The sequence below is a fragment of the Camponotus floridanus genome, unplaced genomic scaffold (assembly GCF_003227725.1).
Source record: "Camponotus floridanus strain SB8 unplaced genomic scaffold, Cflo_v7.5 scaffold20, whole genome shotgun sequence".
Lineage (NCBI taxonomy): Eukaryota > Metazoa > Arthropoda > Insecta > Hymenoptera > Formicidae > Camponotus > Camponotus floridanus.
The window spans coordinates 2,121,615-2,147,952 of record NW_020229326.1 but is presented as its reverse complement, the minus strand read 5'-3'; the positions used below and the strand labels follow the sequence as shown (position 1 = coordinate 2,147,952).

The 26,338-nt window shown below is 40.7% G+C and overlaps 1 protein-coding gene across 1 annotated transcript in view; it reads right to left on the bottom strand.

Moving 5' to 3' along the window:
- Nucleotides 1-26,338, bottom strand: part of LOC105249946 (syndecan) — a 66,789-nt gene that overhangs the window by 7,026 nt on the left and 33,425 nt on the right. The window lies entirely within an intron of this gene.

The window sequence follows — 26,338 nt, the reverse complement described above, 5'->3', positions numbered from 1 at the left end:
GATGCGAGAGTTCCGCGATGGAAAACGGGCAAATTCGGAGGGTGATGCGCGATGGTTTTAGGCCAGGTGGTGACTGCACCGAGGATAGTACGAGTCCGACCCAGCAGACGGCACTGCTCGCGACTGTATATACATGTATGTGTATACATCTCTCTCCCTGCGGTTGTATATACATTTACGCTATACGGGACGCTTCTTCAAATTGGAGCAAGATTCGAGGTGTATTTTTTTTTCCCTTGTAAATTGGAATCTATTTTTTCCTCGCGGAAAACTTGGCCGGACTTTTCGATATGCCTCGCAATTTTATTCCGCAATTATTAAAAAAAAAAAGAGACGCTCTATAGAAAATTTGTAGATAAAAGCTGCAGATAGAGAATCGCGTTTCGTCCCTCTCCTCTTGGTTTACACAAGGTAAACGCGATAAATCCGTCAAAAGCTTCGCTCGCTCGCGAAACGTATTCAATAAGTCATATGATAAGGCGATTCGCGAGCAGGACGGGATATTGAAAATCTACTTGGTCGATGGAGCTTGTTGCGTGTGTGTTTGCTACGAATATACGATCGACGTCCCCGCACACGTTGTCACCTTATTTGAATGGACGGGATTTTTCATATCGAATTCGAATCCGAGGGACTTAAACTTGGTTCGCGTCAATGTGTGTGTTCTCTCTCTCTTTCTCTCTCTCTCTATATATCCCGTGTATCTCTCGTATACTCTTACCGTAGGTTCTTCGTCCTTTTTATTTTATTATTAGTTTATACAACGATGAAGAAAACGATGTCAACGCTCGAGAAAATGGAAAAATCGATCGTTGGGTGGTACATGTAGGGCTTTTCACAATGTGAGCACTCGATGCCGATATACGCGAGCGATATTACATGTAACAACAAAGTAAGAAGCCGGAAAAATGCGCTAAATGAAAGAGACAAGAACCAATTCTATTAATTCCGTCGTCAAACGAGCGATAGCAATTGATGCGCGCAAATTCGCTTTTGCTTGGGGCTTGTCTTATAATTTCTTTCTTTATAAATTCCACGATATTTTATTATCTATATATATATATATTATGTACAAAGTGTTTTGCAAGAAAACCGATAAGTTTTTAAAATAAATTGTAAAGTGTTCATTCTGAGCAAAAAATTCATATACTAATTCATATAAATCAATTCAAATTATATTTATTATGTTTAAATTTATTTATCGAAATATAAAAAATTTATTAATATATTAATATATTAATTTGTGTCTATAACGCTATATCCTGCAACATGGTTCTCTCTCCTGATTTAACTTATCACTTTTGGATTTCTTTTTGTTTGGGAAAATTGTGTATCTAATGATGGTAAACAGAGACTCATTAACAGTTGGATGTAGGCAATTTTATTAATATTGTAACAAACAAAAAATATCAGGCGTTTATAATTTTTATTATGTAAATATTCTCTTAATCACGTTAATTGTTCAAAATGTCCACCTTCTGCATACAAACACTGCTGCTATTGTAGCATTATAGACTGTCGCCAATTAATTTAGCCAAGTTTAATGCGAATAGTATCTGTGGTCTCTATTATTCTATTAACTAACTGTTGATGGAAATTTCTGGTTTACCGTCATTGTACGCACGAAACTTTGAACAGTTCCATAAAAAATAAATTTAGATGCAAGATACCATAAACACCCTACATATATATAATGTCGCAAAATATATTAAAATATATTGTAAAATATATCGTAAATTATTTTGGATAATTTCATATTTATATCTCATATAATATAAAACGAACGAGGAGAATGTGTTATTTTTATAGATATCAATAATAATCTATCAAACACATAGGAATTTATTTTTCGCGTGTATTTTCTTCGCAAAATTGTAAAGATAGACGTTTGTGAAATAAAATTTTTCAAAAGAGAAACACACGATAACGCATGAAAATGTTATTCTATTTCATCTAATTTAGAAGCTCTATCAAACGGCCCTTTTGGGCCGTGTACATTTCGCGAATGGTTCGCTGACAGTTATGACAGGAACACGTGGAATACGTGCGGCACGTGGCAGGTAAACGACGTTGCTTGCCGACGATGATCGCGTTATCTCAAATCGTTGGCTCTCGTTAGACGGCAGGATGATCGTGCTGTCTCTGTCTCTGTCTCTCTCTCTCTTTCTCTTTCTCTCTGCTCGACGCAACGCCTAAACGTTCACGGTGCGCTAACTAATTGTGCTACTTGCCAGCAAGACCGAGGAGGAGGCTACACGGCCGATCGGACAATTACTCGACGGTGAGAAAAGGACGGCGCGGCGGCGAGGCGGAGAAATTCTGGAAAAGTGTGACGCGCGCGTATTTTTATAATCCTCCTGATCTACATGTGGGCGAAAAGCGGCACGGAGGAGAGTCAACTCGACACCATGCATAGATATGCGCCGAGATTATATATCGAGAAAGTAGCGAGACCTCGATTTACGCTTTCACGCGATCCCCGAGTTAATTTGAATTTTTAATTTTAATTAATGTGTATTATTTAAGAGATTTTATAGAGATTTCAAGACACGAGCATAGATTGGATAATTTAATAAGGTAAAAATGAGAAGAGAAATCAGATTAGAAGTAAAAGTCTTTGAAGAGATCAGTTATGCGGCTAGATACGTTTTCAACGATATGAATTTTTCGCAGCAATCTTCCATCGATCAAGTCAAATATCGAATACTCTCGAATGAAAAAAAAACGATAATTCGAGTGCATCTGTGAGATGCTGCAGAAGAGATCGCGTCTCTTTTGAGAAAAAAAGAAGATAGCTCGTTGTTCGAAAAGGATAAGAGCAACTTCTTTGCATGTTAAGCGTGAAATTAGGCAAATATCGGCAGTTCCCTCGAAAGAGAACAACGGCCACGGTTGCGCAAAAAGAATCCATTTTCCCGTCGTGGACCTCTTCAAAATAACCCCTCACGAAAAGGCGTGCCCTCGACCCTCGTTCTTCATCGTCGATCGTTTCATGCTAAGACCTCTACGCATAAATCATATCCCGCGCATTCTTTAATACTGTTCCCCGCTGTCGTAAATATGAGTAAAAGAGAGTAAAAGAGAAATTTATAAGCGAAAGATAAAAAATTAAAAAGATATATAAGCAACAATTAAACGCGAGAGATTTTATACTCGTCATCTTTTAAGGTCAATTACCGTTCAAGTGTTACCGCGCTTATAAAAGTAATCAATTTCCGTAATAATTGGAAATGTCGTTTCACTGTTTTGCGCATTTTTACAAAGCTATCTCGTTTGCGGAATACAACAGCGAGCATTGCGTGTGTTTCTTGTTTTTCTATTTATGTTCATCCTCACTGTGCAATTCTCTTTATCTTCCATTTTCCATATTTCCATATTTAGTGAATTATTTTTCTACTATCCTTTGACGAGCGATAAACATCTTTCTGTCTTACGACAAAGGTACGCCCGCATCGTCCATTGCGTCGTATTTGATTTTTATGCGAATTACATGCGGTAGATAAACTGCAAATTATTGACGGGATCAACGTCATTTTCACCATTATTCCAAGTGATATATTTTTTTTCAAATCTTCAAGGATGTGACAAAGAAGCGAGGCGTTTCATTTCAAAGACATTTATTATTAGATAAAGCGATTTTCTATTTTGCATAAATTGCGATTTATAATTATCGCAATTCGTCAAATTATTAAATGCGCGTTATATGTAACATACAAAAAGTCGCGCAAACCAAAACACACATTCCAGACAATCAATTTTATTTTCAAATCTCTCTTTTTCGTCATGATTTATTTTTAAAACATTTTATTTCTCGCAACTGAATTAAATGATTGTTATTAATATTTCTTTTGACAAAAGTCACCGTAGTGAGAATTATATATGATTTTGAACACTTTCTATGGGTATTTCGAGCAATATTAATTTGACGATATATCGCGATCGAAAATTAATATCGAGAAAAATCTTTATTGCGATCGTAATTGTTACAATTGCTGGTTTCATTCTGTTGAGGAATTACAATGTATTTGTCGTAGTAAAGGGATAGAAAGGTACGATAAAAATGTTGATTTTCTCCATTCGGCAGAAAAATGTGGACACGCAGAACAAAGCATTTGCGAAAGGACGAATAAAACATCAGCGACGAATGCAAATTCGCTCGTGCGCAAAAACCACGCGGGCGAAACGCGGGATTAATGCGAGATACGTAACGTATGCGGGGCCGACGAGAGAATAGCAATTACGGCCAGTAACTTTGCGAGAAATTTCGCCGTAATACAATTCGGACATGATCTGTTGGGCGTGAAACCAAATTCAAAAGCCGCAGCGAACCAGCGACCGGCTGATTCAACTCGCCTGTTTCTCTCTCTCTCTCTTTCTCTATCTGGATTTCCTCTGTTACGCACTTAATGAACCGTTCATGCTCCTTCTGCCGTGAGGACATCAATCTCGAGACTGTCAAAATCGGCGAAAATAATTTAATGGCGATAAGTTTCACCGTCGTTTGTTGCGTGGCGCCAGGGATTTTGTAAAAACTTGTTAGCTCTTTTCAAAATGCATAAACATATCGCAACATTTTATCGCTTAATTTATCTTGCAAAGGCTGAATCGAAATTATCGAAGATTTCTACAGAGTCGTGAATTTACCATTCAAGAATAAAGAGACTTGTAAGACGGTGCAAAGGGAAAGAAGATGAAGAAGACTCGAGTGGCAAAAGTGCCGAACAAATTGGCAGTCGTGGAAAAAGGAAGGATCATTCGTCTAGGATAAAAGCGCGTGTCTTCCCCTTTCAATGCAGCTAATAAATTCTGAGTACGTCTTTTCACAGGCGCATTCCGTTGCGCTAATAAAGTCGGACGAAATTTCCTGTTTTTTCGCGCAAGTGCTCGCAAATGCGCGCAATTTGCTTCGTGACACGCTAGACACGTGTACGGGTGAAATATTTTGACTAAATGAATACAAAGAGGAACGAAACTGCATTCTCGTTGGTCTTAATCGCGTGCGTGTTCGCGATTTCTGGACTACGAAAAAAAAATGTCGTAAGAGTGTCTATATGAATTATTAAATCGTATCGTTGCAATTAAATTCGCGATTCGCGTGCAATGCTCTCCGAGCGTTCTAATTAAGGCGACAGATAAAAAATAAAACAAAAAAATATATATATAAATATATGAACACAAAATTATTATTGCGATTTGATTACGACTTAAGAGACGTTCCTCTCTCTTCGCCGTGAAATTATTAAATTCCAAAGAGGTCTCGTCGCAAAGGAAGCGAAAGACACCTGGAGGCGAACGAGGCACGTTCAGGACCGAAATGGCATCGTCCGAGATGACACTTGGCCTTAATAACCGTCTTCGATCGTCGTCGAATGCAAAGTGCTGCATTACTAGCAAATTCCCGCTTTTATACATTCTTTCCTTGGTCCACAAAATTTCGAGTGCCGTCTGTATAAACCGATCGACTCTTCTCATCGGGTTCTTGTTTCGAATTTATTCCTGACAACACACAAGTGGTCGTAAAAGAATATTAAGACTGCGAGAATGCGGTTCAGATTACGCCATGTTGCGAAACACGATCGAGAAAATTGACAACGGTACAAAATAATGTTGGAAAGGCAATATATGAAATTACTTTCGCGGGAAAAACACGTTGGAGAAACGCTCCTTTTTTCTAGTTTAATGGCTCACTTTGTCAAGGTCCGACTGTATGTTCGCTCTGCTCAATCGAGCGCCTATTTAACGCTCAGTCAGACATCTCTCGAGTCCGCTTTTTAAAATGGCGTTTCCTACATATTATGTCGCATGGGTAGACAGTGCGCATACAAACCCTTTTTCTCCCTTTCGTCTAACTATTTGTCGAGTGAAGCGTGTTTGTCGACGCGTGTTTTATTATTTGTTTTAAACAACGGGAACAATCGTACGCAACTATTAATCCTCCTGATTCGTTTGTCGCGGACGTGATTTTGAATGGAAAGAAAAAGCGATAAAGGGAGAGAAAGAATGACAAAGAGAAATGGAAAGGGAGCGTACGCAATCTTCGTAATAATTGCATGTCTATCCTTTGAATTCGCTCGTCCATCCCTCTGCACACGTCAAATCCCGACTCTCTCGCTCTCTCTCTAACCCTTTTCCGATTCTCGATGCCACCTATCCACCACCTCCGACACATTCATCCTGCTATCGGCGCGGCAGGTCAAAGGCAGAGAACCTCGGGTATTGGTTGAATAGCTTGGGAATTGCGCTCTTTCGGACAATCGCAAGATTTTTCATCGTTTCTCGCGGAGCGGAGAGCTGTTTTCGTATTCGACGTTAATTGAAATCCAAACGCACGACGCGATCGTGAATCACCGCGGGATTATTTCAACGAGTCTTGACGCGCCGCATCGCGGATTACTCGATTATAACAAGTACTCGTATGCGCGCGCTTGTACGGTCGCTCGTATCGAGATATTATTCGTGTCCGAATGAGTCGTTAGTTACACGCGAAACTCCTGACGCCAGCGCTACTCGGCAATAATTTCTGACATGGCGACGTCTAGATGCTCTACGCCAATGTTTAGGGGCTGACTACGATCCTTCCTCCCTCTATCGCACCCCACCGTCCCTCTCTCTTTCTCGACTTGCGTGGCTCGGCGGCGAGAGGGCGGACGACAGGGGTTGTGAATCAATACAAGGGCCACCGCCGACCCTGCCAGCCAGCCAGCCAGCCAGCCAGCCTGCCGCTTCTCTCGTCACCCTCTATCCCCGGCGCCCCCTTTCGCCACCACCTTCTCGCCACCACGACAACGTTTGTCCCCTTCTGTTCTCCTTCTGGAAGATGATACCGGCTATTCTGTAGATTCCGTTCCTCGCCCCTCGGTGAGAGGATCGATCACCCTCTCCTCTCTCCACTGTTTCTCCTCCTCTCTTACTTCGACGTAGCTTACTGTGCGCGCGATGGAAGTCAAGACCGTTCGTCGGATGTACGGCTACGATTATACGTGATTAATTTTCCCCTACGGATCGATCGCCCGATCGTCGAATTTCGACGAGACACGCGAAAAAAACGATGTAGACGCCACGCAGCTCGGAGCGTAGCTTCAAATCCGTGCGTACGCGAAATCGAGACGACACGCGCGCAAGAGAACTCTATTTCGTGAGATTGCGGAAACGGTTACGAATGGAAATTTAGAGAGACAATTCTCCCAGGAAGAGATGAAAGATTCGTCCCGAACGGAAATGGCAAGACACACACAAAATTTGTTCCGCGTCAAAAGTTATGGGAAGAATAAACTCGCGACCGTCCTCGGGCTTTCTTAAGCGCAAAGTCTTATTTAATGTACAAAATGAATGTCGATGAATAAATTCATATAATGTGATATTTAAATTAACCATCTCGCGTCTCTGGCATGGCTGGAAATCATGTACGTCACGTATATTGCATGCAGCTGTATGTAATATTTAATAATAAATATTACACATCTATAAATATTAATGTGAATATCTAGAAATATTATTAATGTTAATAACAATATATTATAATGATACGTTTATAGATATTTAAAAAAAAAATTATGTATCAATAATTTTTCAGCTAAACTCGAGATGTGCTTTGAAAAAATATCTCGCGGTATATTTTCACCGTGTCGAATAAATGGCGTCTTGCAAACTTGAGGAGTGCATCTTTTACTATTACAAGTATCGATACAGGTAGAGAGTATGTTTTGGAAAATCCCGAATGCCCGTCTGTCGATGCCGGAGCGTGGATCTAACTTACGACATAAATAATAGATAAAAGATCCTAACGTTATATTGAGAAATATAAAGAGATATTCATTTTTTTCCAAATGGTTTTGATACGAATTGCATGAACAGGTGATCTCTTTAATATCGTTCCGCTTTTACTTCTTTGCTATAAATATCGATTTCGTTTAAATTGCAAAATTTGCGCTGCTAAAGTGCTATCAACGCCGTTTCAAAGAGAGAGAATATCTCTGGAAAGATATCTATATCTCGCAGTAATCTTTTTTTTCGCACAGGAAACGGAAAATCTAAAATGTAATACGATTTCAGAGCGAGGAACGATTTTTACAGAATTTTATAATTTAAGCTTAATTTTTTCGGTCGTGCATCTTAAAAGAAAATAATAAAGGATCTATAGCTCTTCTGATGTGATAGAAAAGAGCTGATTACCGTTTCAAGCGTGAAGAAGACTTTTGGAAAAATTGTTTGTAATTTTTATCGAGCGAATCTGCGACGAGCGTTTTTGCAAAAAAATAACGCATCAATGGTTTACTCTAATTAATGTTTCTGAAAACGCAGTTGGGTGCAGAAACATGCATTATTTATCGCATATGGTTCGTTTTATGGATTAGAAATTTTCACACGATACGACGACTCTCTTTTCCATCTCTCTCTTTTTGATTTTCATTAACGCGATGCACTATTAACGCAGAACCGTCATAGAGATATAATTTACAGTCAGTAGCAAGACATTCAAGACATTCTCGAAAGCATCACGCGCCACTGCCACTGACAGTAATGCGTTGTGAAATATATCCGACAATAAGCCACGTCGAGCGAATTATACGACAAGGTGCGGCGCGCAGGTCATTGTTACTTTCGGTGCAAGTGCCGGAGAAATTTTTGCATACGCGACAGTTACAGATACGAGACCATACGCACGTGTTACGTTGCTACTGCGTTATCTTACGCGTATTGCGAGCGACATAAATCGGACTAAACTCGACTACGCTTGACGTTTCTTCTCTCGCGATGACTCGCGAGAGTTGTACAGCTTTCGCGAGAACATCTCGGATATATTTCGGACATTTTACGACGAATGTTCTTCGTTTCCATTACGAATAACAATTAATTAGAACCGTGTTTATCCGGTTATTTGTTCCGCGGAGAGAGTTGAACGACGGCCATTTGCCCGGAACGTGCCGCGATGAACAAATCGACGTTGAACACCGCTCCTCGTGCGCGGACAGTGCAATTTCCGAAAATGAACGGCCGCGATAAATCACAGGAGAATGTCGGGCAGCGTGTCTTTGACTAAACCGAGTTGGAAATGTAATATTTTCGCGTTAGCCAGCCAGCGCGAGACCGGGAGGAACTTGGAATAGGGTCAGTCCCCTCAGGAGGCTTTTGAAAATCCAAAGGGGAAATGGAAGCGCGGCCGCTCTTGCCGGCAGCCATGCTCATAAAGTTACCCTATGTAACACCCAGTTCTAGTCTCTACCGCCGACTGCGACTGTCCGTAGGCGTGAAAAGGGGAGAGCAGTGCCGGGTGTTAATCAGAGTGATACTCACACTCGCGCACACGGAAAGGGAACACGATGGCACTCTACTCTTTATGAAGTGGTCAATTGCGATTATTAGCTTCCTCTAATACAAGAGCGACTAAATTAACATCGCATTCTGCAAAATTGCATTAACTGTCGTATTCGACAAATTCATGTATATTAAATGACAGTTGTTGAAATTAAAGTAATATCTAAATTCAAAGTTTTAGTTTTGATTTTAATTGTTATTTTTGTTTGTGTGTTGTGCAAAACCGACCGAGTCTAGATTTTTCTCCCGATCGGTTCGAGAAAAAATTCGGCGAAGGCAAAGCGGGAACATTTCGGCGCGCAAAATCTCGTTGCGGTTATCGCGTAAGCCGAGGTGGATGGTGGTCTTAATTTCACGCTGCTTCCACCTCGGCATATTCGCGACAAGATTTATGCGAGCGAGTAAATGCGGTTGCGCATAGCAATCGCGCCAGTGTATGCGTGTCCCCGTTTAAGGATGCACGTGAGCCAACGACATCCATGTAAGAAGCTATTCCGGACCAAACAATACGACGTTTGTTCTCCCTCGGGAAGAACTTCCGGAAATTTACGAGACACGGGATTTCCGAAAGCCGACCGGGGAGAATCGACCGATGAATGGAATCGAATGGAAAACTCGCGGAACTGTATTTTCGATTCCGATTTAACCCCCGGCTTTCCCTCCGCCTGCGTTTTTTATCGTTCTCTACAGAAATAGTAACTGCGCGCGTGCACATTCCGCGAGAGATAATTATTTCGTACCATTCTTGGCTTCCGATTTCTCGACATGAAAGAAAAAAATTTGATTCGAATCTTAAGCGACGAATTATTCAACATCTTGGGTTAAAACGACATCGAGAAAGATAATACGACGACATTTTAAAACAACAAACGAGGTATTATTATTTCGCGATCTTTATCGATTAAAGTTTGCGAACAAAGAAAGTTACATCGAGAGGACGGCTTGTGGATTAAACTTCCGCCGAAGAAAAATCGGTTTCGATTCGCATCAGGAATACAATTCCTCGCGAGAATACAATTCTCTCGCTCTTCCGTTAGATTTACGATCCGTACTTTAAGTTGAATTTACCAAAAAGATAAGAAAGCTACAAAATGGAGTGGCGAGATTTTTTTACGGTTGCACAGTTATCGTACACCGCATAGTTGCATATTTCGCATCGACTTTGGCTCGGGGAAATTCTTCCGCTCGGCTTCGTTCGCGTCCGTCGAGATCTTTATAAACTGTCGTAAACCTTTGTAAGCAATTGTGTCAATTTGAATTCGATTCGCGACTATACGTATCGACGACTCGCTTCGTTATAGAGACCGCGCATCGACCCGTGCAACCTCTCCTAAATCTCCACCTTAGCATGCGCTATATGCATCTACTCCATCGGAGTAATTTGCGGGATGGCTATAGACGGTCGGTCGCGCGCAACTTCCGTACGCGGCACCGACAAACTTCTCGGCAAACTTTCAGAATGATATTTCTGTGCACGCTGGATGAAGTGCACAGGCATAAAATATTCCTTGTGCAGTGACAATGCAAATATCAATATCCGGCGTCGTATGGTACATGGCACGGTAGCGTAAAAGAAGTGATTGTTAACAGGCAGGCAAGTTTTCTTCTTTCGACTTTGATACTTACATTTTTCTATATCTATCGCGTGTAGAAGAAAAAGACAGGGATGAAATATTACAGTATAATATTATATTAATATAATTTATATTAATATAATTTGAAGTGGAAAATAAAATGTGAAAATATAAAATTTATGTAATATCTACTTATAATTAAAGTAAAAAAAATGTTAGTTGTATGTTAATTAAATTTTTGCATTAAAATATTTAATTAGTTTCATGAATTATAAAATAAATATTTCAAATACGTGCTCGTCCTCGAAACTTCAAATAATGAATTAAAATAATTATCTCTCTCATTGTATGAAAATAATAAAATATTTAAACATTACGAATTTGAATTTTATTTCTCTGTTACTCTTAGTTTTATATTTTCGTTAAATTAATTGTGTTTTTTAAATTAGCATCACAGAAATAAACGATGGTTACTTTTGAAATAAATGCGTACTTTTTATTGTAATTATTTTTTCTTTCTGCATAACATGTAAAATATAATATTTCTGAAATAATTTTTTCACGTCATAATATATTATTTTTAATACTCTTTTTTAATACTTTGTTTCACGTTATTATACTAGAGAAAATAAAATATTTGAAACGAAACACAAATTTTGCGTTGACAACTTTAAATATTATTTTTAAAAATAAAAGTTTCTGATGTAATATCGAAAATTATTGTCGTTTCAAATCGTTATAATTTCCATTATTAAATTTCAAATAAATATTTACTATATGTATTTAATATTCTGATAAAAAAAAAATAAATTTACAAATTTAAGCAAAGCTATTAAAATATTTATTTTTAATAATCTTTGTATTTGAAATGATATACGATTTTACTAGTGGAAAATCACGGACATTTTTCAGAGATGTTCTTTTAATCGTCGTACCTTCTCGCGAGAGGCAGACGAGAGTCGGTGTTGATTAGACGGTACGAAGCGCCGACGCAACTAGGTCACTTAGATCCGATTAAGCTCCTTTGCGTGTCATAATACACGACCATTACTGCAACTTGAAGTATATTATTGCGACGAGTAACTAGCCATGCATCCGCGTAGGAGATTCGCGAAATCGGCAGAATTAATCTTCATTCCACGCGGCATTATAATAGCTTAAGTGGAACAATCCGCTCAGTAAAAATATTGAGAGTCTTTAATCTCTAATTGAATTTCTCAAAAGATGCTCTGCAGCAAAATGTACATGGCTCTTCATCTTTTTTATAGTTTCATAATTCATGAGCGAAATGCTATAGACCCTTAGCTATGGGGTTACGACAGAGATTCTCTAATAAAACAAGAAGATCGTAAATTTCAATAGGCCTGCCGTAACAAGGTGAGCGAAGAGAGATATGGCTAGTTGATATTCCTTAAGCAAAGGCGAGAGAGAGAGAAGGAAGACGATGAAAAGTGGCAAGTCTAAAAATAAGGAACGGTATAATGAGAGGAAAAATAAAAAATCAACGCAAAGTCGCTCGTTCGCCGCCTTCCACTGCTTCCACATTACCGTTATTGCGTTTCTCGTGTATCTTCATTTCATGTACTATCGCGCGGATGTAGCTAACGCGTTATAGTTGCAACGCTGTGCAATTACGCGAAAGCGTCCCCGGGTGAAAATTTCGCTAATTGCGCGCTCGAGTTTACTCAAAAATTGCGAATGCGATGTTCGCTAAAAATTCTAATATCATTTTATCATAATTCAATTTTGCGCGTGAAAATAATTTTGCAATTTTCCAAAAATATCTCGGTGAAACAAGGAGATAATTTGTACGATGGTATATTAATCGGTCATTTCGACTGTTTACATACGCGCGATGATGACGTTTGCATTTGGTTCGAGATGTGCGATAGCTTCCTCTCATCGGCGGTCTCTAGGTTTTACAATCGGCAATCGGTCGAATGCAAATTTCGATGGATGCTCGCTGCTCGTCGCGATTCTACGGGATTCGCGCCATTTTTTGCCCCGGTTGCGGAATGTCGGCGACGTCGGTAATGCTCGCGTAATCGCCCGGGATATTCTGCGAGAGCGGCAGAAATGAACTTTTCGCTTAATTTGAATAGCGGCCGGGTATCCACGTATTCACCGAGTGGGATAGGATAGTGGGCAGAGGATAGTCAGTCGTAGTAAACCCCGGCCGAAGGAAGTTAGTCGATAATTTCCGCGGATGTTCGAAATTAAAAAAGTTTCCTTCAGCGGGAGTATCTCGACTGCTTCTTGCTTTCTCGACGTTAATCGCGCCGGCACAAGAGCGCGATTGGTCTTTTATTTCTCTCTCTCTCTCTCTCTCTCTCTCTCTCTCTCTCTCTTTCTTTCTCTCTCTCGTCCTCGTTCTATTTTATTCTCCTTTTTTTCTAGCTTATCCAACGATAAAAATCCGCAAAAGCAGACTACCGGCGAGCGGCTCGGCCATAATATCATGCTATTATCTGGCTAGACGGAGAGTGATCGAGATTAAAATCTGAATCACTTATTAGCGTTTCTTCGCGGCTGTACCCGGAATTCTGCCAATTAACGGAATTCAATGACGATCGGGATTATCTCGCTAAGATTGCACCTTGGCTGCTACCCCTGAAAGAAAGAACGTACGCGCGGAATCGTATTCTCGAGCAATTTACATTCGCGTTTACTTTAGAAAACTTTTAATCCAAGACTCTTTAATTGCCGGATTGCTTAAGACGGAAAATTATAGACTTTGCGAAGCGAACTCTGGAAACCCTTAAGGCGTAAAAGAATGATACATCTTATGTAACAAAGCGAAATAAATATAATTTTTTCCTCAGAAATATCTCGTCCATTCGTATTTTGACGACACAGGCATTTCGAGTATATCGTATTCGATATAAAAAAAATGATCTCAACGAACATACAGAAAAAAATGACACGTACGATATCTTCTTACGTCGATAATTCGGCTTTGCGTTTATCTCCTCTCTCGTTAAATTCACAACAAGAGATAAACGTTAATCTCTATATCTGAATAATCTCTATATCTGAACTAGATAGATTAGATATAGGAGTTTCTATTGGCATGGCATAGTGATTCGTATCGCCTGAAGGTATCGATAGTGCATTTCGTTTTGCTACTATTAATTATTCGGCACGGAATATCGATCGGAATCGGATCGCGCGTCTCTCTGTGTCTCTCGTGGAAATTATCGAATCGCGTTATATCGATGAAACGACGAGACGTCTTTCGCACGATGTCACAATTGTGTGATTAATCCAGTGGAATCGCAGAGCACGCCGCGTTCCCATTTGTTTCTGATCAAATTCAACCGAGAGCTGTCCGTGTCGGGCGATTCCATCGAATCGAATCCGAAAGGCCAAGCGGAAATGTTAGCGCGATAAAGCCGACGATCGATCATCGGCAGCTTTGCGAATCTCGTTATCGTCTAATTATAATACAATCTGCGGATACGTAAATGCAGTTTAAATTACATTGCCGTCACACTTGAGCATTCAATCTGATTTATTCATAAACAAGAAACGTAACGCATTTTCGCTCCAATTCTAAGTATTATTGTTGCAAGGAAAATATATCAACGTTGAGAATACGTATCGTGTTTTAAATAAAAGTAGAAGGAAAATGAAAAGGAGAGAAACGCGCTATCTTTTCTCTTTTCAAAAGAATGGATCCACGGACGACATATTGCGAATGGAGCAAAGATATTCTCTCCGCCATCCGCGACTGCTAAAAAAGAAGAATGGCTAGAATGAAAAGAATAGTAAGGCGGGGAAAAAGCGTGGTTCTCTGACCAATAACAGCGAGGTGTTAATTAAGCAGTCGACAAAGAGGCGGCTCGGTTGATTTCGCAAGTTGAATAGGAAAAACGCGACAAAGAGCAACTTGCGCGAAACTCTGGCAAAATGCGCCAACATTCTTCTTTTTTATCATTCATCTTTCCCAAATTGATCTTTCTCATCTTTTATCACGAAACCATCATCTTTTTATTGCAAAATAATGTAGAATTTTTACTTCTAAATTTATCTCGCGTAAAATATAAATTTCACCTCGAAATATTGAGAATTAAAAGTGATTTGATTGTTCGATATTTTTATCCTTTTATATCGAAATTAAGAATTTCGGATAAATTATAAATGCTCATTGCACGTAATTAATATTCCAATAATGAAGGAATAAGAAAAAAAATATATTGGATATACTTAAAATTTTCCATCGTTATATTCCAGAGGAAAAGGACAATTTAACTGGCTTCGTACAGATCGTTGATTATCCATTTCGCCACTGAAGACAAGTCGGAGCGAATCTCAGTTCGAAGCTCGAGAGGAAAAAACGGAGAATAAATTGTGCTTACTTTCTTGACAAAACTTCGTTTTAACTCGCCGTTACGTGCTCAGAGACGGCGACAGCTCGAACGACGAAGAAGAAGCTTCTTGTCGGGCTTGGAGGATCGAACGAAACCACGGCGAAAAGAAGAAAAAAAAAACAAAGAAGCAACGAGATTAACAACTTTCCAGAGTTTAAGGTATTCTGCCGTCGACACTTTTCGCTCGTCTGTTCGTCTCGACGCGACTGTGAAGAAGGAGAGAGCGAGCGCTTGTTTTTCTTCTACACTCTTGAGGGAAAATGAAATTGATCCGCTTCATAGTGGACTTGAAGAAAATAGAAATCCTCATCCTCCTCCGTTTACTCGACAATTTTCCTCCATTTTGCTCACTTTCCTGCTTCGCTTCCCATGCTAACGCTTCAATTTAACTTTTATCGAGTATATATATATGTATATTTTTTTAAGTATATATATATCAATGTTGCAATTGATAATCTTGTCGCTGTACATTAAAAATTCTAAGCGTGTTTCAGCTTCTTCGATAACTTTGGATTTTACGGAAATATATAACAGATAATTTTGATGTATATATATTCCATTTTTTATTAACTACGTATAAATATAGATCATAATTTGTAAATTTAATTCGCCAACTCTGACCTATCTAGGGTAAGCGCGAACTTATTTCGGAACACTATGATTCTTTTCGGGTTACCTATTACGGGTTGGATTTTCAAATGGGCGATAAAGAACTACATCATCCATTTCAAAGTTCAACATTACATGTGACATGCAAGAAAAATCAAACTGTTCCAAAGTAGATCCTCTTACTTTAAAAGCGCGCGTTTTCGAGCGAGAAACGAAAGATTAGAAAACGGAAGCGCAGGGACGCATTTCTGCATTTCTCCCCTCGTCGATTTTAATCCCTTTCCGATCTCGCTCGTTCAAAGTGACATCCATTATTTACGAAAGGCAAGAGTCCAAAAAGGACGCGTGCCCCACCGATGGTGCGCAAGGTGCGGGCTTGCAAATATTTGCGCGGACACGTGCACACGTTTCAACCCTTTATCGACCTGTTGACACACCGGCATCCGATCGTTCTTTTTTTCCCGCCTTCTCTGTGTTTTTCCGCGCTTCCTCCTCCTTTTTTTCTCCTACCGGCGATATTGTGTCGGTATCAAAAGAGTCAGCCGCGCTTCCGCATAATCGATCGGCCTCGACGGACGGGCCACAAATTCCGTAATAACGCAAGAAACAAAGACGAGCTTGACTGTGACGAGTATCGATTCGCGTCGCCGCATTACGACCTCGGACATTTATCACTCGTAATCATTGGCCTCCTAGACTAATGTCTTTATGGAAAAAAATTCTTGCACCATCAATTTTCCAGACTGATCCTTTTGAAAAAATTATCGTACTATCAAGTATCCCCTTTCTACTTACGTCACAATCACAATTTTCTGTAATAATTTTAGTTTCTCAGTCAACTTTAGTTTCCTAAATAAATCATACGAGTAAGCGTAAATTAAAGTGTGAGGGATACCTTGAAAGGCTAGAAGGATAAGTGACGTGTTTCGTGCGAGGCAATTATTCTTTGAAATACGTGTACGGTTGCGTCTCCCATAAAAATCTAGGCGATAATCCATCGTAAACGGATAAAGACCGATTGACCCATCTCGCCGGAAGAAGTAACGGGTGTATCTTTACACGCGAGCTCTTAGCGAGCTCGGGGCTTCCGCCGATCATTTCCGATTTCGTCATTCACGAAGGGACGAACGATCGCGTCGGGGATCAGACTCGCTTTAAAGCGTTCTTTGACCGAGACACGTTCGGCTTCTCCCGGTCGCTGCTCCTTTTTTTTCGCCATCCTGCACCCTTTCCTTTCATTTCGGTCACGTTCGACGTTTCTCGCGCGGCGAGCATCCTTGCATTATTCAAGAGGCGGACCTTCGAGAAGCGCCGGACTGCGCGATTCCGTCGACGACGAACCTTCCGATTTCGATTTCGGAATTTTTTAAACTCGTGAAAAACCGGGCGAGTCGCGCCAAAGATCGTCATCCGCGACGATAATCGCGCTCGGGGATAAAACGAGGAAGGACTCGGGCGTTAACAGGAGGAAGGATAATCGCGTCTCCCATCTTCTCGGCGGGATATCCATCTTCTCGGCGGGATATCCATCAGGGGATGACGCGACAAAGTTTAATTGCAAACGTGCGAATTTTCGATTCATCTCGCTTTTATCGGGGCAACCTCCGGTTACGCTTGGAAATGTAAGCATGGATTTTCCCCCCGATTTGAGAGATTGTTAAATTAACGGCAAATATTTGACATCATCCGTGGAAAATATTTCGCGATGTTACCGCACCTTCCGTATATATTTTCGCGCTATGGAAATATATACTCTACATTGCACGGTTTCATCGAGATGACAAATGTTAGGCGGATTAATGTGATATTTCGCAAAATGTGTGCAAAACGGCGAGCATGTTTGACCGTATAATCTATCGCGCATACAGTTTGTATAGCGATATTCGTAAGAAAAATTTTGCAGCGACCGCGATATCGACTGCATCGAAACATCCATCGTTCAGCGTGTTTTCCTTCACTCTGATGTTTGGATACATACAATTATATCTCTCATCGCCGCAAGTGTATTCTGGACCAACTTGAACTTTGGCGGATCGACCGAGTGTACTGAACTGCTCTGTTTGCACGATAAACGTTACAAAGTTAACGTATCAGTTTATCGGGCAATAACAAAGTACAATCAAGTACTCTCAATTCGCTAATAAAATAGTTGCACATATTTCTCCCCGGTGAATTTAATCGCTTTCGCATACATTAGCGGGTTTAATAGCATAATGGAAAACATTATTATATACACGTCCGCGCCGCGAATAATGTGGAATTAATTATTCGTTTAAAAAATCGTTTAAAAAATAAAATTATGTTCCTAATTGTCAGTAAACGTTTCGATGCTATTTCCGTATATCCTCAATGAGGATGCGGAATCTCGATAATAGAAAAAGGGGGCGGACGAGGAAGAGTCATTCTACGCGAGTGCTTTCCTTCCCCGGCGAAATCGGTTTTAACGCGACAATTGATTAAAGTCGACGGTTAACGATTTATCTCGATTTATCGTTAATTCGTGGGGGAGGCGACCGGGAGCCCGGCCGCTGGGGCTGTCACGCGAGTGTCACGCCGCGTGTACGTTCTCCGTGTCATCATACGCGACGATTGTGCACAGTTAGCGGCACATGCGGACTGCTGTTTAAGGGCCATTCAACTCGCCGCGACGATCCTCGGGGCGAACAATGGCCCCGGTGAAGAGAGGCAAACAAATAAAAGGCATAGGAAGAAAATACGGCGAAAGGTAGAGGGACCCTCCCCCTCCTGACCTACGTTTCCTCCCTCGTATATCCCTCGTTTTTTGCCCCTCCCGCTTCCACGCTTTGCGCTACGTCGTCGGCGTCGTCGTCATCGTCATCGTCTCTGCGGGTCGCCGCACGCGATCGTCGCCATTTTATTGCCAGAACAATTACTTTCTTCCCATGTTTTATCGATAATTCCCGAGGAAGCAATAATCTCGCCGGATGACGACGATCAGGACCGAATCGCTATTGGACGCGAGATCGGGGTTTTCTTAATTTTTCGCGTTCGCGTGCACCACGCAGCGATGTAACGTGAGATTAATGTAGTTCCGCTTGAGGCTGTTAAGATTATTCGTAATATAATTTTCAAACATAATTTCATATTACGCGCACAAACACATATTGTATACATAAAATTAATATTCTAACATGTATAAAATTTATACATTAAACTTGCGGAACAGAAATTCTGCATAATGTAGCGATATGTATTTCAACCTGTTCCGCCAATCTTTTATTTATCCTCGCAATTTGTCCTCGCATGCGACGCAATGAATTTCGCATGAGAGTTACAGATACGAGCATTATTGTCGCATTAATTATTTGTTACCGTGATTCATTTCTCGACTAAAATTTCGCTTTCTACAAATGTATATTAAAGTTTTCATTATCGCTTAATCATGCAACGAGATCTTTTATGTTTTTAATAATTGATATCGTACGCGTACGAACGCCCAGCCAAAATTCTCCTATCATTAATTATTCTCCGCGGTCGCGTTACAATTTTGCAAAATTACGGCTTTAACTTGGACGTCACATCTTTGACAATACGAGCGACATTTTAATTAAAATAATCTGTGATTCTATTTTTTTTTTTAAATTCAATTTTGGCTTCTGTATTAAATCGTAACTTTGTTGACGTTAATAAATAATTCCACTACCTTTGATCGGATTATACATTTATAGTTGCATTGTACAGTGAAAAGAGTCATATAAAAATTCAATCGTGTTGATTTTTCGGTAAAAATCGCTCGCATATATCCGATACATCCGGTTTAACGGTGAATTTTCACGTTTGATTCCAGAAAGCTCGGCGCATTACTCCGTGGCGAATCCGTGGCAATAATTCGTTGGAGCTTTATGGCCGACACGTCACGCAATAACAAGGAATATCCGGTTAGCCTGCCGTTTCTATCGAATAAATCGCGCCGCGCACAGCCGCGTTTACTTAAGTTTTACCACTCGGTATATATATATACGTATATGTGCGACTTCACCTTAACCCTAAAATCAATCTTACCACCGTGCTCTATTCTCGTTAAGCCAAATCTATGAGTTAAATTTCACGTAAATTTAAATATATCTCTTTTAATAAAGTTTTGGACAACTATTTATAGAAACTTGGAAACGTTAAAATTGATTAAAATGAGATTTATCCTTATTAATTCGTCGTGCTAATTTATATCCGATCGTCAGCGTAATGTTCAATTTTTTTATTTGTTTCATTTTATCTTTTATTTTTTATATCGGGGATAGTAAAATCTTCAATTTTTATCCTCTTAAAAATAGCTGTTACGTTTATTTGTAATATTCCAAAATGCGCTGGTTTTTGTTACAGTTGAGTAAAAATGGATAGGTCCTAATGGAGCTGGAAATGCAATTCGCGCGCGTATACCTCCGTGCGTCATATAAATAATTACGAGAGAGCTTATTTAAATTTTTACACACATATTACAGAAGGTAGATGGCCTGTACATAACGCGCCGCACTACCGCAGATAAAAAATTCTCTCGCCGCAGATAAAATGTAAATGGTGCCGTATTTACTCAAAGTTTTGCGATGCGGCGAGCTAATATTTCCAACTAAAAATGTTCAGGATATTTAATATCGTCGAATAATAAAACAATGCTACCGAGCCGAGTCATTATCGCGTTACGGGCGTTCGCGATGCGTTATGTTTTGGATAAATTCTGCTCTCGTTTTCGATTTTGTCGTTATTGTTCTCTCGAATACAAGGGTACGGGTCGCACGATGTTACATTTACATCGGATCACGATAAATTCGAATTTGATAGAAAGGCGATTGCAGACGCATTTTCAATCGTTCTTCCAGCCGACCTTTTTGTTTTATTTCTTGCTGCGGCACTGCTGGATATTCGATTAAACTCGAGCTTACTCAATTTACCAGGGCGACAAGGACGTGTCTGCCCTTTCCCCTTTTCTAAAAGTGCTATTCTTGCTCGGAGATTTTCGCGAACGACTGGCATTATTAGACCCGAACGGCCTTCCATCGATTTCCATCGGTTTCTCATGGCTCGTGGTTATTACATATTTAAAAAAAAAGTTTTTAATAAACGTGCCACGTACAACGTGACGTAAAAAATTCGAAAAGATTCGATGGTAATTTTGATATGGTAATAATTGATGGAAACGTTTCTGGCTTGGATTTGAAAAATTGTAATTTGCAAATTGCTCTTGCTTTCGCCAAGAAAAACACTTTAATATACGCGCGATCTCGGCGGAAACGGCTAGAAACCATTTCCGTTTTACGTTTAAGAGAACGTTCGACGAGCGATTCGCGTATGCATTACAGCAGCAACGGTAAAAGAATGTATTATACCCGTAGGCTGTATACCGCGCGTTGCATAATGCAGTTTAACGCGTTCTGGTTTCGAATTCAGGCTATTCCGCTCTTTCGATTCGACTAGTCGGCCCATTAATGATAAAGAACAATACAATGAAATAGGAATTGACGCTTTTACGCGATCGCTCAAAATTTAATGCGGAGAAAATTTAATGCGAAATCGATATATCAGAAATTGCATCCAAATTATATCGATCAGTTTCATACAATTTGAATAGTATTGGAGCAAAAATGTAGATTAAATATTAAACGGGTATCGCGATTAATTTATCTTGTTAAAATTCTCTAATCACGCACATCTCCTCGGTTTGAACGTCGCAAATCTTTTTCAAAAATGAAGCTTAATAATCTCAAACCTAATACATTCGGTTTATAAACGTATTTTTTGACTTGAAAAACGAAACACGCGCGACGTCAAAATATCCGCGATACAGTTGATTTAAAGTTAAGACTGATTTAACTGATTTAAAGACTAAACATAGAAAAGCGAGCTCCCTTACTTTCGAAATACCCTAACGGTGAATGAAATAAGAGATTACAATTATAGACTCGAACAGTAATGTAAAGATACTCCATGTCAATAAAGGAGCGGAATTTTCCATTCGAAATCCAATTTACTAATTAAATTTCAATTAGCCGCGAGATGTATTCTTTGCGCTTTACACTTTTAAAACAGTCCATGAAAATATTGCGCGCTCTTCATATCCAGAATGTTTTTTTCACGCCAATTATACAGGGCTCGCTACATTCGCGGCGAAAGATAGCGTGTACGTTTTGGTATAATTGTAAAAAAGTGGCAAACTACGCGCCGAGAGAAAACGATGGCCAAACCACGAGATTATAAAGTAAACGCGAACGGCGGGGGAAAATATTTGCGCGAATCTACCGAACTCTAGCAAAATATCGGGGAAACTTGGGACGGGAACATGCAACGAAATTGGGATATACTATGCAGGGAGAAGGCGTCGCGTCCCTTTACTACCACGTTAATACGTTTAAGCCGCGTACGGATCGTGGAAATTGGGTTTTGTCGCTTCACCTGAGAGATCTCAAGAGAGTCTACCTCGGCAGGCCAGAGTAGGATGGAAGATAAGGTGCCGTATTTGCGCGTTGGCAAATATGGGTTAGTCTCGTCTTACGTCGCGCGAGTTTAGCGGCTTAATAAGACTTTTCGATGCGGCACAGCCGGCTCGGCGAGCAATCTTCTTCAGTCGCGCGTTCACGATTTTATCGGCGCTCGACGTCAATTAGCGGCGACGCATTCCTGCTTATCCGCGCGTAGAAAGTCGGGGCCATTCGTGTTACGTATTCTCGATGGAGGACAGGTAATAATAATCGCGCGACGCCGGAATAAAGACACGAAACCGCCGCTGTGCTAGCGAAATTTCAGAAACGGTAGACCCTAAAACAAGACCGCGATAACGTGAGAGAAACGCCGTAAAAGAACGTGCAACGGATCCAAAATGCATTCGTGGGAAATTTGATTAATCCCTCCCTCTAGACGTAAGGGCGTAAGATGAACAGCCAGTTTCGCGTTACATTGTTCACGGTAACTAAAAGACGGCAGAGTTACTAACGCAAGTAATTAAGTGCAAGAAACAAGCTGCGAGCGAGTCGGCGGACACGGCAGGACGACAAATTACTAACTTGGGAAATACAATTTCGAGAACGGGGACGGCAGGGGTGGATACGCCAAAAGTAACGGTAACAAAGCGTTTGCATTCCCGTATCCAGACTTGATACCTGAATTAAATCATTCTCAAACACGAGAACACTGGCGTTCTCGCTTTATGCAAATGAACGGTAACGCGCGCGCACATGCTACTTAATGTACCGCGATATTTTATTAGCCAAGTGCGGGTTGAGCTCAAATTGGACATTGCACGATGGGAAATCTTTGGCGAATAAATAAGACGAATAATAACGATTTGCAGTAATCGATAATCGATTTATAATTAAATACTCGTCGATCCTCTCTCAATGAAAAATCCATCTTTCCAAGAGGAAGCTTACGTTCTACGCCCGATAAGAGACATCGGTATTCTCGCGTGCCGCAATTTCTCCGGCTTTGAGAATCGATCTGGCTGAAAAGGAACGATCTAAGCGAGTTTCGGCCTTCGGGCAAGCATAATACAGTCTGTCGCACAGAGAGACCGTATTAATAATGCCTGGCGCACAAGCAGGAATTGCTCGGGAAGATCCCGAAGCCCCTGCCTTATTCAAGCGATGCCTTGACGGCGAGGGCGAAGGGCGACAGAGCGAGCTTTCGTACTTGGAGCCAATTTTGCAGTTGCAAGGTGTATATCGATACTCGGAGTTCGATATTGCACTCTGGCCTTCGGGAAATGTAACGTACCTCTTTCCCTCGTGGTCACTAGACCCCCAAAATATCCCATTGATGCAGTCTCAAATTTTCTCATCTTACGAAATCATTTATGTTAAATCCAAAGAGCTCCGTAGATTTCTTACCTGTAACAGAGAAGTTCGAGAAATTTTAAAGATTAGTATAATAAAAAATGTCTTTACTAATACACAAGAGATTATATCGTAATATGTTTTAGATAGTTTAGAGACACATTTCGCAATGTGAAAAATGCAATACCTTATAATTTAATAACATTATAAAAGCTGCAATCTCGAAAACAACGGTGATATAAATAATAAAGTTGTACAAGTTAGTAACAATGGGAAATCGACAAAATTCGATACAATGTTGCGAAGAGAGTCAAAAATAATATCTGTACGATGAAATTTCATATAGAGAAAAAACTTTACGTGCAAAAATTATATTTAAATATAGATAGCTTTATTTATATTCATATAATATTTTCACTCGACTTTATATAAGAATTGGTACAAGATATTTTCGAAAATATCATATTATTTCAGCATTACTTAAAGTGTCTGAACTTTTCTTTTTAGAAAATATCCAAACTTCACTTAATGTAATAAAAAGAGAGCAATTTACTGTTCATATAAAAATATCAAATAAAGATCAAATAAAGTTTCATTTTATATAGTTCTCATTCTTTCATGTATAAATCAAGACTGATATAAAATATTTTATGTAAAATATAAAAGTACTATAATCGGTTAATCCAGAATTTTTATTTTTACGCTAACGTATCGAGACACGTGTGCGCATCTCTGACGTATCGTATCCTACAACAAATTACTTTTTTATTTCATTACCACAAGTATGCGTTACACACGAGCGACCTACTAATTTTTCCGATCGCATCGCGGGGTGATTAGCGACATCGGTCGAACAAAAAGAATGAAAATGATCGAGGAAGGATGGAACACGGTGTGGAACAGAGAGGAAACGATAGCAGACCGGTAGGAACGTGACCGGTAATCTCGATGAAGTCTCTCGCTTTTGTCCCTGTCGGTCGATCGGTCGAGAGGAGGGAGGGGGAGGGGGAGGGGGAAGGGATATCGGTACATTCCTTATCGGGGCGCCCGTTGTCCGCCGAAAGCAATTAAGCGATAAATTTGACGACGCCACAGCAACTTGGATCACGGCCAACTTTCGGGACACCCGAGGAAGACGCTCGCCTTTTTCCCGCCGTTAGCGTAAAGGGAACGTTTCGTCGCCCGCGTCGCAAAGATTCCCACCGTCTTGGTGTTCTTAATCTCGCGGGTCGCAATTCGGGTTAACGAACCGCATCCCAGCTACTGTCGCCGTTTAGAAGCAAAACGATTCTACGATCTCTACGTTAACGACTCGAGGATTCCCTTGAGAAAAGCGGGAACCTCGGGAGGAGGCGAAACGACGGTGCGCGTCATATCCCTCTCTTCGAGTCGACACGAAGAGAGGGATATGACACACACCGTCATTATGCAGAATCTCGCGAAATTATGCCGGCAGACTCGTTGACAAGACACGCGCGCGACATACGAAGAGGACGTAATTTTCAAAGGCTAGACTCGCTCGCGCGCGCGGAAAACGTTCTCGTAATTAACGCTAAATAGCTGATTAGCTGGGTGGGACCCTCTGTTTTTCGGGGCGTTTCGTGCATCGCAATTGGATAATTATCACGTCCTAGTTGCGTTGGTGCGACACGCGCTAATTATGCGCGAACCCGCGGATATGTGCACGCGTGTAGATGTGCCGGATACAAAGTTTCATTATTCGTAAAAAGCGACCTAAAAAGGACGACCTAATTCCTCGGGGTGTGCAACACTTTGCGTGGATATCGGTGGGGCATTTGCATGAAAAACTGCCCGGGTAAACGCGAATTTCTACAACAAAATTCCTTTTCCTCGAAATTTTACATTGTAAAACCACCCGTAATTAATTTGTATCCTGATAATCGCTCGTCTATTTGTTAGACAAATTAACGGACGCGCGATGCGCGTTAATGAAACTTTGCGGGAAATTTCAAGCCGGAGAAGAGACGAGGATAAATTACGCGGTAAAGCCGCGCCACGAGGCTTTTCGAGCGTCGTATTTAAACGGCTATACGTTTCGTCGAATCATCGATTATCGTTTCGAGAGAGCCACGATCTCGTCGTAACTCGCTCTCGATCGAGAATGATCGCCATGAATCGACTTAATGCCAAATTACGCGGGTGCACCTATCTCATCGGAAAGCGCCGGCGCTAATCACCGTCTCCCCTCGCCCTCTCCGTCTTCCTCGTTTGCGCAACGTGCTCCTGTTTACATGCGAAATTCGGCGGTATCCCACGATATCCATATCCCGAGCATCCCCGCGCGAGAGGACGTGCGTAATTCTATTTACCGTGCTCTCTCTCTCTCTCTCATGCCACCTTAATACGACCGGTCTTATCCCCGTGGCATATAATAGCGTTAGTTTTCTCTTCAGATCCATTTAACTCTGCGAAAGTGTAACACGTCGGAATTAACCCGCGAGTTTCCAACGATGCTATCGCAAATAATTCCGTCGGCGGACGCGCGAATATGACCAAGATTTTAATAATCCCTGAGGTATATCGATGTTTTTCGTTTACGGAGCGGTTTCACACAGGCGTCGTAATGGACTTTTAACGGGTTTATTATATCGTCGACGTAACACTCGGTCTGTGCAAAAAGCTGCTTCGAAACTAGAAAGCGATATTGTCTCCTTGTCGGATCGTAAAA